This window comes from Cinclus cinclus, chromosome 10 (genome assembly GCF_963662255.1).
Source record: "Cinclus cinclus chromosome 10, bCinCin1.1, whole genome shotgun sequence".
NCBI classification, from domain to species: domain Eukaryota; kingdom Metazoa; phylum Chordata; class Aves; order Passeriformes; family Cinclidae; genus Cinclus; species Cinclus cinclus.
In genome coordinates, this window is record NC_085055.1 from 26,326,397 (window position 1) to 26,340,878 (window position 14,482).

Here is a 14,482-nt window from a genome sequence, read left to right on the forward strand (position 1 = left end):
CCAGTGATCAATTGTGACAGCATGGGGCCCAATAGAAACAAGGAACCATTATGACACCATGGAGGCCAAGAATCAAAAGATTCATTGTGACATCAAGTGGCCTAAAAGGGCATGGGATGCATTGTGACAGCACAGGGGTTAAGAGAAGCAAGGAACCATTGTGACCCAATGCAGGCTAACAATCTAATGATCCCTTGTGACACCAATGGGCCTAAAAGGGGCAGGGATGAATTGTGAAAGCATGGGGCCCAAGTAAAACCTGGTACAAATATGCCACCATGGAGGCCAAGAATCAAATGATTCATTGTGACATCAAGTGGCCTAAAAGGGCATGGGATGCATTGTGACAGCACAGGGGTTAAGAGAAGCAAGGAACCATTGTGACCCAATGCAGGCTAACAATCTAAGAATCCCTTTTGACACCAGGGGGCGCAAAAGGACCACGGATGAACTCTGACAGCAAGGGGACCTATAGAAGCAAGGAACCATTATGACACCATGGAGGCCAAGAATCAAATGGTTCATTGTAAGACCAAGTGGCCTAAAAGGGCTTGGAATGCATTGTGACACCACAGAGGTTAAGAGAAGCAAGGAACTATTGTGACCCAATGCAGGCTAACAATCTAATGATCCCTTGTGGCACCAGGGGGTATAAAAAGGGCCAGGGATGGATTGTTACAGCACGGGGACCAATAGAAGCAAGGATCTATTATGCCACCATGGAGGCCAAGAATCAAATAATTCATTGTGACATCATGTGGCCTAAAAGGGCATGGGATGCATTGTGACAGCACAGGGGTTAAGAGAAGCAAGGATCCATTATGACCCAATGGAGGCTAACAATCTAATAATCCCTTTTGACAACAATGGGCCTAAAAGGGGGAGGGATGTATTGTGAAAGCATGGGGCCCAATTAAAACCTGGTACAATTGCGCCACCATGGAGGCCAAGAATCAAATGGTTCATTGTAAGACCAAGTGGCCTAAAAGGGCATGGGATGCATTGTGACAGCACAGGGGTTAAGAGAAGCAAGGAACCATTGTGACCCAATGCAGGCTAACAATCTAAGAATCCCTTTTGATACCAGGGGGCGGAAAAGGACCACGGATGAACTCTGATAGCAAGGGGACCTATAGAAGCAAGGAACCATTATGACACCATGGAGGCCAAGAATCAAATGGTTCATTGTAAGACCAAGTGGCCTAAAAGGGCACGGGATGCATTGTGACACCACAGAGGTTAAGAGAAGCAAGGAACTATTGTGACCCAATGCAGGCTAACAATCTAATGATCCCTTGTGGCACCAGGGGGTATAAAAAGGGCCAGGGATGGATTGTTACAGCACGGGGACCAATAGAAGCAAGGATCTATTATGCCACCATGGAGGCCAAGAATCAAATAATTCATTGTGACATCATGTGGCCTAAAAGGGCATGGGATGCATTGTGACAGCACAGGGGTTAAGAGAAGCAAGGATCCATTATGACCCAATGGAGGCTAACAATTTAATAATCCCTTTTGACAACAATGGGCCTAAAAGGGGCAGGGATGAATTGTGAAAGCATGGGGCCCAATTAAAACCTGGTACAATTGCACCACCATGGAGGCCAAGAATCAAATGATTCATTGTGACATCAAGTGGCCTAAAAGGGCATGGGATGCATTGTGCCACCACAGGGGTAAGGAGAAGCAAGGATCCATTGTGACCCAATGGAGGCTAATAATCCCAGGATCCCATTTGACACCAGGGGGCGTAAAAGGGCCAGGGATGAATTGTGACAGCATGGGGCCCAATAGAAACAAGGAACCATTATGACACCATGGAGGCCAAGAATCAAATGATTCATTGTGACATCAAGAGGCCTAAAAGGGCATGGGATGCATTGTGACACCACAGAGGTTAAGAGAAGCAAGGAACCATTGTGACCCAATGCAGGCTAACAATCTAATGATCCCTTGTGACACCAATGGGCCTAAAAGGGGCAGGGATGAATTGTGAAAGCATGGGGCCCAAGTAAAACCTGGTACAAATATGCCACCATGGAGGCCAAGAATCAAATGATTCATTGTGACATCAAGTGGCCTAAAAGGGCATGGGATGCATTGTGACACCACAGGGGTTAAGAGAAGCAAGGAACCATTGTGACCCAATGCAGGCTAACAATCTAAGAATCCCTTTTGACACCAGGGGGCGCAAAAGGACCACGGATGAACTCTGACAGCAAGGGGACCTATAGAAGCAAGGAACCATTATGACACCATGGAGGCCAAGAATCAAATGGTTCATTGTAAGACCAAGTGGCCTAAAAGGGCACGGGATGCATTGTGACACCACAGAGGTTAAGAGAAGCAAGGAACCATTGTGACCCAATGCAGACTAACAATCTAATGATCCCTTGTGACACCAATGGGCCTAAAAGGGGCAGGGATGAATTGTGAAAGCATGGGGCCCAATTAAAACCTGGTACAATTATGCCACCATGGAGGCCAAGAATCAAATGATTCATTGTGACATCAAGTGGCCTAAAAGGGCATGGGATGCATTGTGACAGCACAGCGGTTAAGAGAAGCAAGGAACCATTGTGACCCAATGCAGGCTAACAATCTAAGAATCCCTTTTGACACCAGGGGGCGCAAAAGGACCACGGATCGACTCTGACAACATGGGGACCTGTGGAAGCAAGGAACCATTATGACACCATGAAGGCCAAGAATCAAATGGTTCATTGTAAGACCAAGTGGCCTAAAAGGGCTTGGAATGCATTGTGACACCACAGAGGTTAAGAGAAGCAAGGAACTATTGTGACCCAATGCAGGCTAACAATCTAATGATCCCTTGTGGCACCAGGGGGTATAAAAAGGGCCAGGGATGGATTGTTACAGCACGGGGACCAATAGAAGCAAGGATCTATTATGCCACCATGGAGGCCAAGAATCAAATAATTCATTGTGACATCATGTGGCCTAAAAGGGCATGGGATGCATTGTGACAGCACAGGGGTTAAGAGAAGCAAGGATCCATTATGACCCAATGGAGGCTAACAATTTAATAATCCCTTTTGACAACAATGGGCCTAAAAGGGGCAGGGATGAATTGTGAAAGCATGGGGCCCAGTTAAAACCTGGTACAATTGCGCCACCATGGAGGCCAAGAATCAAATGATTCATTGTGACATCAAGTGGCCTAAAAGGGCATGGGATGCATTATGACACCACAGGGGTAAGGAGAAGCAAGGATCCATTGTGACCCAATGGAGGCTAATAATCCCAGGATCCCATTTGACACCAGGGGGCGTAAAAGGGCCAGGGATGAATTGTGACAGCATGGGGCCCAATAGAAACAAGGAACCATTATGACACCATGGAGGCCAAGAATCAAATGATTCATTGTGACATCAAGTGGCCTAAAAGGGCATGGGATGCATTGTGACACCACAGGGGTTAAGAGAAGCAAGGAACCATTGTGACCCAATGCAGGCTAGCAATCTAATGATCCCTTGCGGCACCAGGGGGTATAAAAAGGGCCAGGTATGGATTGTTACAGCACAGGGACCAATAGAAGCAAGGATCTATTATGCCACCGTGGAGGCCAAGAATCAAATGATTCATTGTGACATCAAGTGGCCTAAAAGTGCATGGGATGCATTGTGACAGCACAGGGGTTAAGAGAAGCAAGGATCCATTGTGACCCAATGGAGTCTAATAATCCCAGGATCCCATTTGACACCAGGGGGCGTAAAAGGGCCAGGGATTAATTGTGACAGCATGGGGCCCAATAGAAACAAGGAACCATTATGACACCATGGAAGCCAAGAATCAAATGATTCATTGTGACATCAAGTGGCCTAAAAGGGCATGGGATGCATTGTGACAGCACAGGGGTTAAGAGAAGCAAGGAATCATTGTGACCCAATGCAGGCTAACAATCTAATGATCCCTTGTGGCACCAGGGGGTATTAAAAGGGCCAGGGATGGATTGTTACAGCACGGGGACCAATAGAAGCAAGGATCTATTATGCCACCATGGAGGCCAAGAATCAAATAATTCATTGTGACATCATGTGGCCTAAAAGGGCATGGGATGCATTGTGACAGCACAGGGGTTAAGAGAAGCAAGGATCCATTATGACCCAATGGAGGCTAACAATTTAATAATCCCTTTTGACAACAATGGGCCTAAAAGGGGCAGGGATGAATTGTGAAAGCATGGGGCCCAGTTAAAACCTGGTACAATTGCGCCACCATGGAGGCCAAGAATCAAATGATTCATTGTGACATCAAGTGGCCTAAAAGGGCATGGGATGCATTATGACACCACAGGGGTAAGGAGAAGCAAGGATCCATTGTGACCCAATGGAGGCTAATAATCCCAGGATCCCATTTGACACCAGGGGGCGTAAAAAGGCCAGGGATGAATTGTGACAGCATGGGGCCCAATAGAAACAAGGAACCATTATGACACCATGGAGGCCAAGAATCAAATGATTCATTGTGACATCAAGTGGCCTAAAAGGGCATGGGATGCATTGTGACACCACAGAGGTTAAGAGAAGTAAGCAACCATTGTGACCCAATGCAGGCTAACAATCTAATGATCCCTTGTGACACCAATGGGCCTAAAAGGGGCAGGGATGAATTGTGAAAGCATGGGGCCCAAGTAAACCCTGGTACAAATATGCCACCATGGAGGCCAAGAATCAAATGATTCATTGTGACATCAAGTGGCCTAAAAGGGCATGGGATGCATTGTGACACCACAGGGGTTAAGAGAAGCAAGGAACCATTGTGACCCAATGCAGGCTAACAATCTAAGAATCCCTTTTGACACCAGGGGGCGCAAAAGGAGCACGGATGAACTCTGACAGCAAGGGGACCTATAGAAGCAAGGAACCATTATGACACCATGTAGGCCAGGAATCAAATGGTTCATTGTAAGACCAAGTGGCCTAAAAGGGCTTGGAATGCATTGTGACACCACAGAGGTTAAGAGAAGCAAGGAACTATTGTGACCCAATGCAGGCTAACAATCTAATGATCCCTTGTGGCACCAGGGGGTATAAAAAGGGCCAGGGATGGATTGTTACAGGACGGGGACCAATAGAAGCAAGGATCTATTATGCCACCATGGAGGCCAAGAATCAAATAATTCATTGTGACATCATGTGGCCTAAAAGGGCATGGGATGCATTGTGACAGCACAGGGGTTAAGAGAAGCAAGGATCCATTATGACCCAATGGAGGCTAACAATCTAATAATCCCTTTTGACAACAATGGGCCTAAAAGGGGCAGGGATGAATTGTGAAAGCATGGGGCCCAGTTAAAACCTGGTACAATTGCGCCACCATGGAGGCCAAGAATCAAATGATTCATTGTGACATCCAGTGGCGTAAAAGGGCATGGGATGCATTATGACACCACAGGGGTAAGGAGAAGCAAGGTTCCATTGTGACCCAATGGAGGCTAATAATCCCAGGATCCCATTTGACACCAGGGGGCGTAAAAGGGCCAGGGATGAATTGTGACAGCATGGGGCCCAATAGAAACAAGGAACCATTATGACACCATGGAGGCCAAGAATCAAATGATTCATTGTGACATCAAGTGGCCTAAAAGGGCATGGGATGCATTGTGACACCACAGGGGTTAAGAGAAGCAAGGAACCATTGTGACCCAATGCAGGCTAGCAATCTAATGATCCCTTGCGGCACCAGGGGGTATAAAAAGGGCCAGGTATGGATTGTTACAGCACAGGGACCAATAGAAGCAAGGATCTATTATGCCACCGTGGAGGCCAAGAATCAAATGATTCATTGTGACATCAAGTGGCCTAAAAGTGCATGGGATGCATTGTGACAGCACAGGGGTTAAGAGAAGCAAGGATCCATTGTGACCCAATGGAGTCTAATAATCCCAGGATCCCATTTGACACCAGGGGGCGTAAAAGGGCCAGGGATTAATTGTGACAGCATGGGGCCCAATAGAAACAAGGAACCATTATGACACCATGGAAGCCAAGAATCAAATGATTCATTGTGACATCAAGTGGCCTAAAAGGGCATGGGATGCATTGTGACACCACAGGGGTTAAGAGAAGCAAGGAACCATTGTGACCCAATGCAGGCTAACAATCTAATGATCCCTTGTGACACCAATGGGCCTAAAAGGGCCAGGGATGAATTGTTACAGCACGGGGACCAATAGAAGCAAGGATTTATCATGCCACCATGGAGGCCAAGAATCAAATAATTCATTGTGACATCATGTGGCCTAAAAGGGCATGGGATGCATTGTGACAGCACAGGGGTTAAGAGAAGCAAGGAACCATTGTGACCCAATGCAGGCTAGCAATCTAATGATCCCTTGTGGCACCAGGGGGTATAAAAAGGGCCAGGGATGGATTGTTACAGCACGGGGACCAATAGAAGCAAGGATCTATTATACCTCCGTGGAGGCCAAGAATCAAATGATTCATTGTGACATCAAGTGGCCTAAAAGGGCATGGGATGCATTGTGACACCACAGAGGTTTAGAGAAGCAAGGAACCATTGTGACCCAATGCAGGCTAACAATCTAATGATCCCTTGTGACACCAATGGGCCTAAAAGGGGCAGGGATGAATTGTGAAAGCATGGGGCCCAAGTAAAACCTGGTACAATTATGCCACCATAGAGGCCAAGAATCAAATGATTCATTGTGACATCAAGTGGCCTAAAAGGGCATGGGATGCATTGTGACAGCACAGGGGTTAAGAGAAGCAAGGAACCATTGTGACCCAATGCAGGCTAACAATCTAAGAATCCCTTTTGACACCAGGGGGCGCAAAAGGACCACGGATCGACTCTGACAACATGGGGACCTATGGAAGCAAGGAACCATTATGACACCATGAAGGCCAAGAATCAAATGGTTCATTGTAAGACCAAGTGGCCTAAAAGGGCTTGGAATGCATTGTGACACCACAGAGGTTAAGAGAAGCAAGGAACTATTGTGACCCAATGCAGGCTAACAATCTAATGATCCCTTGTGGCACCAGGGGGTATTAAAAGGGCCAGGGATGGATTGTTACAGCACGGGGACCAATAGAAGCAAGGATCTATTATGCCACCATGGAGGCCAAGAATCAAATAATTCATTGTGACATCATGTGGCCTAAAAGGGCATGGGATGCATTGTGACAGCACAGGGGTTAAGAGAAGCAAGGATCCATTATGACCCAATGGAGGCTAACAATTTAATAATCCCTTTTGACACCAATGGGCCTAAAAGGGGCAGGGATGAATTGTGAAAGCATGGGGCCCAATTAAAACCTGGTACAATTGCGCCACCATGGAGGCCAAGAATCAAATGATTCATTGTGACATCAAGTGGCCTAAAAGGGCATGGGATGCATTATGACACCACAGGGGTAAGGAGAAGCAAGGATCCATTGTGACCCAATGGAGGCTAATAATCCCAGGATCCCATTTGACACCAGGGGGCGTAAAAGGGCCAGGGATGAATTGTGACAGCATGGGGCCCAATAGAAACAAGGAACCATTATGACACCATGGAGGCCAAGAATCAAATGATTCATTGTGACATCAAGTGGCCTAAAAGGGCATGGGATGCATTGTGACACCACAGAGGTTAAGAGAAGCAAGGAACCATTGTGACCCAATGCAGGCTAACAATCTAATGATCCCTTGTGACACCAATGGGCCTAAAAGGGGCAGGGATGAATTGTGAAAGCATGGGGCCCAAGTAAACCCTGGTACAAATATGCCACCATGGAGGCCAAGAATCAAATGATTCATTGTGACATCAAGTGGCCTAAAAGGGCATGGGATGCATTGTGCCACCACAGGGGTTAAGAGAAGCAAGGATCCATTGTGACCCAATGGAGGCTAATAATCCCAGGATCCCATTTGACACCAGGGGGCGTAAAAGGGCCAGGGATCAATTGTGACAGCATGGGGCCCAATAGAAACAATGAACCATTATGACACCATGGAGGCCAAGAATCAAAAGATTCATTGTGACATCAAGTGGCCTAAAAGGGCATGGGATGCATTGTGACAGCACAGGGGTTAAGAGAAGCAAGGAACCATTGTGACCCAATGCAGACTAACAATCTAATGATCCCTTGTGACACCAATGGGCCTAAAAGGGGCAGGGATGAATTGTGAAAGCATGGGGCCCAAGTAAAACCTGGTAAAAATATGCCACCATGGAGGCCAAGAATCAAATGATTCATTGTGACATCAAGTGGCCTAAAAGGGCATGGGATGCATTGTGACAGCACAGGGGTTAAGAGAAGCAAGGAACCATTGTGACCCAATGCAGGCTAACAATCTAAGAATCCCTTTTGACACCAGGGGGCGCAAAAGGACCACGGATCGACTCTGACAGCATGGGGACATATGGAAGCAAGGAACCATTATGACACCATGAAGGCCAAGAATCAAATGGTTCATTGTAAGACCAAGTGGCCTAAAAGGGCTTGGAATGCATTGTGACACCACAGAGGTTAAGAGAAGCAAGGAACTATTGTGACCCGATGCAGGCTAACAATCTAATGATCCCTTGTGGCACCAGGGGGTATAAAAAGGGCCAGGGATGGATTGTTACAGCACGGGGACCAATAGAAGCAAGGATCTATTATGCCACCATGGAGGCCAAGAATCAAATGATTCATTGTGACATCAAGTGGCCTAAAAGGGCATGGGATGCATTGTGACAGCACAGGGGTTAAGAGAAGCAAGGAACCATTGTGACCCAATGCAGGCTAACAATCTAAGAATCCCTTTTGACACCAGGGGGCGGAAAAGGACCATGGATGAACTCTGACAGCAAGGGGACCTATAGAAGCAAGGAACCATTATGACACCATGGAGGCCAAGAATCAAATGGTTCATTGTGACATCAAGTGGCCTAAAAGGGCACGGGATGCATTGTGACACCACAGAGGTTAAGAGAAGCAAGGAACTATTGTGACCCAATGCAGGCTAACAATCTAATGATCCCTTGTGGCACCAGGGGGTATAAAAAGGGCCAGGGATGGATTGTTACAGCACGGGGACCAATAGAAGCAAGGATCTATTATGCCACCATGGAGGCCAAGAATCAAATAATTCATTGTGACATCATGTGGCCTAAAAGGGCATGGGATGCATTGTGACAGCACAGGGGTTAAGAGAAGCAAGGATCCATTATGACCCAATGGGGGCTAACAATTCAATAATCCCTTTTGACACCAATGGGCCTAAAAGGGGCAGGGATGAATTGTGAAAGCATGGGGCCCAATTAAAACCTGGTACAATTGCGCCACCATGGAGGCCAAGAATCAAATGATTCATTGTGACATCAAGTGGCCTAAAAGGGCATGGGATGCATTGTGACACCACAGAGGTTAAGAGAAGCAAGGAACCATTGTGACCCAATGCAGGCTAACAATCTAATGATCCCTTGTGACACCAATGGGCCGAAAAGGGGCAGGGATGAATTGTGAAAGCATGGGGCCCAAGTAAACCCTGGTACAAATATGCCACCATGGAGGCCAAGAATCAAATGATTCATTGTGACATCAAGTGGCCTAAAAGGGCATGGGATGCATTGTGCCACCACAGGGGTTTAGAGAAGCAAGGATCCATTGTGACCCAATGCAGGCTAACAATCTAAGAATCCCTTTTGACACCAGGGGGCGCAAAAGGAGCACGGATGAACTCTGACAGCAAGGGGACCTATAGAAGCAAGGAACCATTATGACACCATGTAGGCCAGGAATCAAATGGTTCATTGTAAGACCAAGTGGCCTAAAAGGGCTTGGAATGCATTGTGACACCACAGAGGTTAAGAGAAGCAAGGAACTATTGTGACCCAATGCAGGCTAACAATCTAATGATCCCTTGTGGCACCAGGGGGTATTAAAAGGGCCAGGGATGGATTGTTACAGCACGGGGACCAATAGAAGCAAGGATCTATTATGCCACCATGGAGGCCAAGAATCAAATAATTCATTGTGACATCATGTGGCCTAAAAGGGCATGGGATGCATTGTGACAGCACAGGGGTTAAGAGAAGCAAGGATCCATTATGACCCAATGGAGGCTAACAATTTAATAATCCCTTTTGACAACAATGGGCCTAAAAGGGGCAGGGATGAATTGTGAAAGCATGGGGCCCAAGTAAAACCTGCTACAATTATGCCACCATGGAGGCCAAGAATCAAATGATTCATTGTGACATCAAGTGGCCTAAAAGGGCATGGGATGCATTATGACACCACAGGGGTAAGGAGAAGCAAGGATCCATTGTGACCCAATGGAGGCTAATAATCCCAGGATCCCATTTGACACCAGGGGGCGTAAAAGGGCCAGGGATGAATTGTGACAGCATGGGGCCCAATAGAAACAAGGAACCATTATGACACCATGGAGGCCAAGAATCAAATGATTCATTGTGACATCAAGTGGCCTAAAAGGGCATGGGATGCATTGTGACACCACAGAGGTTAAGAGAAGCAAGGAACCATTGTGACCCAATGCAGGCTAACAATCTAATGATCCCTTGCGACACCAATGGGCCTAAAAGGGGCAGGGATGAATTGTGAAAGCATGGGGCCCAAGTAAAACCTGGTACAAATATGCCACCATGGAGGCCAAGAATCAAATGATTCATTGTGACATCAAGTGGCCTAAAAGGGCATGGGATGCATTGTGACACCACAGGGGTTAAGAGAAGCAAGGAACCATTGTGACCCAATGCAGGCTAACAATCTAAGAATCCCTTTTGACACCAGGGGGCGCAAAAGGACCACGGATCGACTCTGACAACATGGGGACCTATGGAAGCAAGGAAACATTATGACACCATGAAGGCCAAGAATCAAATGGTTCATTGTAAGACCAAGTGGCCTAAAAGGGCATGGGATGCATTGTGACACCACAGAGGTTAAGAGAAGCAAGCAACCATTGTGACCCAATGCAGGCTAACAATCTAATGATCCCTTGTGACACCAATGGGCCTAAAAGGGGCAGGGATGAATTGTGAAAGCATGGGGCCCAAGTAAACCCTGGTACAAATATGCCAACATGGAGGCCAAGAATCAAATGATTCATTGTGACATCAAGTGGCCTAAAAGGGCATGGGATGCATTGTGACACCACAGGGGTTAAGAGAAGCAAGGAACCATTGTGACCCAATGCAGGCTAGCAATCTAATGATCCCTTGCGGCACCAGGGGGTATAAAAGGGCCAGGGATGGATTGTTACAGCACGGGGACCAATAGAAGCAAGGATCTATTATGCCACCGTGGAGGCCAAGAATCAAATGATTCATTGTGACATCAAGTGGCCTAAAAGTGCATGGGATGCATTGTGACAGCACAGGGGTTAAGAGAAGCAAGGATCCATTGTGACCCAATGGAGTCTAATAATCCCAGGATCCCATTTGACACCAGGGGGCGTAAAAGGGCCAGGGATTAATTGTGACAGCATGGGGCCCAATAGAAACAAGGAACCATTATGACACCATGGAGGCCAAGAATCAAATGATTCATTGTGACATCAAGTGGCCTAAAAGGGCATGGGATGCATTGTGACACCACAGGGGTTAAGAGAAGCAAGGAACCATTGTGACCCAATGCAGGCTAACAATCTAATGATCCCTTGTGACACCAATGGGCCTAAAAGGGCCAGGGATGAATTGTTACAGCACGGGGACCAATAGAAGCAAGGATTTATCATGCCACCATGGAGGCCAAGAATCAAATAATTCATTGTGACATCATGTGGCCTAAAAGGGCATGGGATGCATTGTGACAGCACAGGGGTTAAGAGAAGCAAGGAACCATTGTGACCCAATGCAGGCTAACAATCTAATGATCCCTTGTGACACCAATGGGCCTAAAAGGGGCAGGGATGAATTGTGAAAGCATGGGGCCCAAGTAAAACCTGGTACAAATATGCCACCATGGAGGCCAAGAATCAAATGGTTCATTGTAAGACCAAGTGGCCTAAAAGGGCATGGGATGCATTGTGACACCACAGAGGTTAAGAGAAGCAAGGAACCATTGTGACCCAATGCAGGCTAGCAATCTCATGATCCCTTGTGGCACCAGGGGGTATAAAAAGGGCCAGGGATGGATTGTTACAGCACGGGGACCAATAGAAGCAAGGATCTATTATACCTCCGTGGAGGCCAAGAATCAAATGATTCATTGTGACATCAAGTGGCCTAAAAGGGCATGGGATGCATTGTGACACCACAGAGGTTTAGAGAAGCAAGGAACCATTGTGACCCAATGCAGGCTAACAATCTAATGATCCCTTGTGACACCAATGGGCCTAAAAGGGGCAGGGATGAATTGTGAAAGCATGGGGCCCAAGTAAAACCTGGTACAATTATGCCACCATGGAGGCCAAGAATCAAATGATTCATTGTGACATCAAGTGGCCTAAAAGGGCATGGGATGCATTGTGACAGCACAGGGGTTAAGAGAAGCAAGGAACCATTGTGACCCAATGCAGGCTAACAATCTAAGAATCCCTTTTGACACCAGGGGGCGCAAAAGGACCACGGATCGACTCTGACAACATGGGGACCTATGGAAGCAAGGAACCATTATGACACCATGAAGGCCAAGAATCAAATGGTTCATTGTAAGACCAAGTGGCCTAAAAGGGCTTGGAATGCATTGTGACACCACAGAGGTTAAGAGAAGCAAGGAACTATTGTGACCCAATGCAGGCTAACAATCTAATGATCCCTTGTGGCACCAGGGGGTATTAAAAGGGCCAGGGATGGATTGTTACAGCACGGGGACCAATAGAAGCAAGGATCTATTATGCCACCATGGAGGCCAAGAATCAAATAATTCATTGTGACATCATGTGGCCTAAAAGGGCATGGGATGCATTGTGACAGCACAGGGGTTAAGAGAAGCAAGGATCCATTATGACCCAATGGAGGCTAACAATTTAATAATCCCTTTTGACACCAATGGGCCTAAAAGGGGCAGGGATGAATTGTGAAAGCATGGGGCCCAAGTAAAACCTGGTACAATTGCGCCACCATGGAGGCCAAGAATCAAATGATTCATTGTGACATCAAGTGGCCTAAAAGGGCATGGGATGCATTATGACACCACAGGGGTAAGGAGAAGCAAGGATCCATTGTGACCCAATGGAGGCTAATAATCCCAGGATCCCATTTGACACCAGGGGGCGTAAAAGGGCCAGGGATGAATTGTGACAGCATGGGGCCCAATAGAAACAAGGAACCATTATGACACCATGGAGGCCAAGAATCAAATGATTCATTGTGACATCAAGTGGCCTAAAAGGGCATGGGATGCATTGTGACACCACAGAGGTTAAGAGAAGCAAGGAACCATTGTGACCCAATGCAGGCTAACAATCTAATGATCCCTTTTGACACCAGGGGGCCTAAAAGGGGCAGGGATGAATTGTGAAAGCATGGGGCCCAAGTAAAACCCGGTACAATTATGCCACCATGGAGGCCAAGAATCAAATGATTCATTCTGTCATCAAGTGGCCTAAAAGGGCATGGGATGCATTGTGACAGCACAGGGGTTAAGAGAAGCAAGGAACCATTGTGACCCAATGCAGGCTAACAATCTAAGAATCCCTTTTGACACCAGGGGGTATAAAAAGGGCCAGGGATTGATTGTTACAGCACGGGGACCAATAGAAGCAAGGATCTATTATGCCACCGTGGAGGCCAAGAATCAAATGATTCATTGTGACATCAAGTGGCCTAGAAGTGCATGGGATGCATTGTGACAGCACAGGGGTTAAGAGAAGCAAGGATCCATTGTGACCCAATGGAGTCTAATAATCCCAGGATCCCATTTGACACCAGGGGGCGTAAAAGGGCCAGGGATTAATTGTGACAGCATGGGGCCCAATAGAAACAAGGAACCATTATGACACCATGGAAGCCAAGAATCAAATGATTCATTGTGACATCAAGTGGCCTAAAAGGGCATGGGATGCATTGTGACACCACAGGGGTTAAGAGAAGCAAGGAACCATTGTGACCCAATGCAGGCTAACAATCTAATGATCCCTTGTGACACCAATGGGCCTAAAAGGGCCAGGGATGAATTGTTACAGCACGGGGACCAATAGAAGCAAGGATTTATCATGCCACCATGGAGGCCAAGAATCAAATAATTCATTGTGACATCATGTGGCCTAAAAGGGCATGGGATGCATTGTGACAGCACAGGGGTTAAGAGAAGCAAGGAACCATTGTGACCCAATGCAGGCTAACAATCTAATGATCCCTTGTGACACCAATGGGCCTAAAAGGGGCAGGGATGAATTGTGAAAGCATGGGGCCCAAGTAAAACCTGGTACAAATATGCCACCATGGAGGCCAAGAATCAAATGGTTCATTGTAAGACCAAGTGGCCTAAAAGGGCATGGGATGCATTGTGACACCACAGAGGTTAAGAGAAGCAAGGAACCATTGTGACCC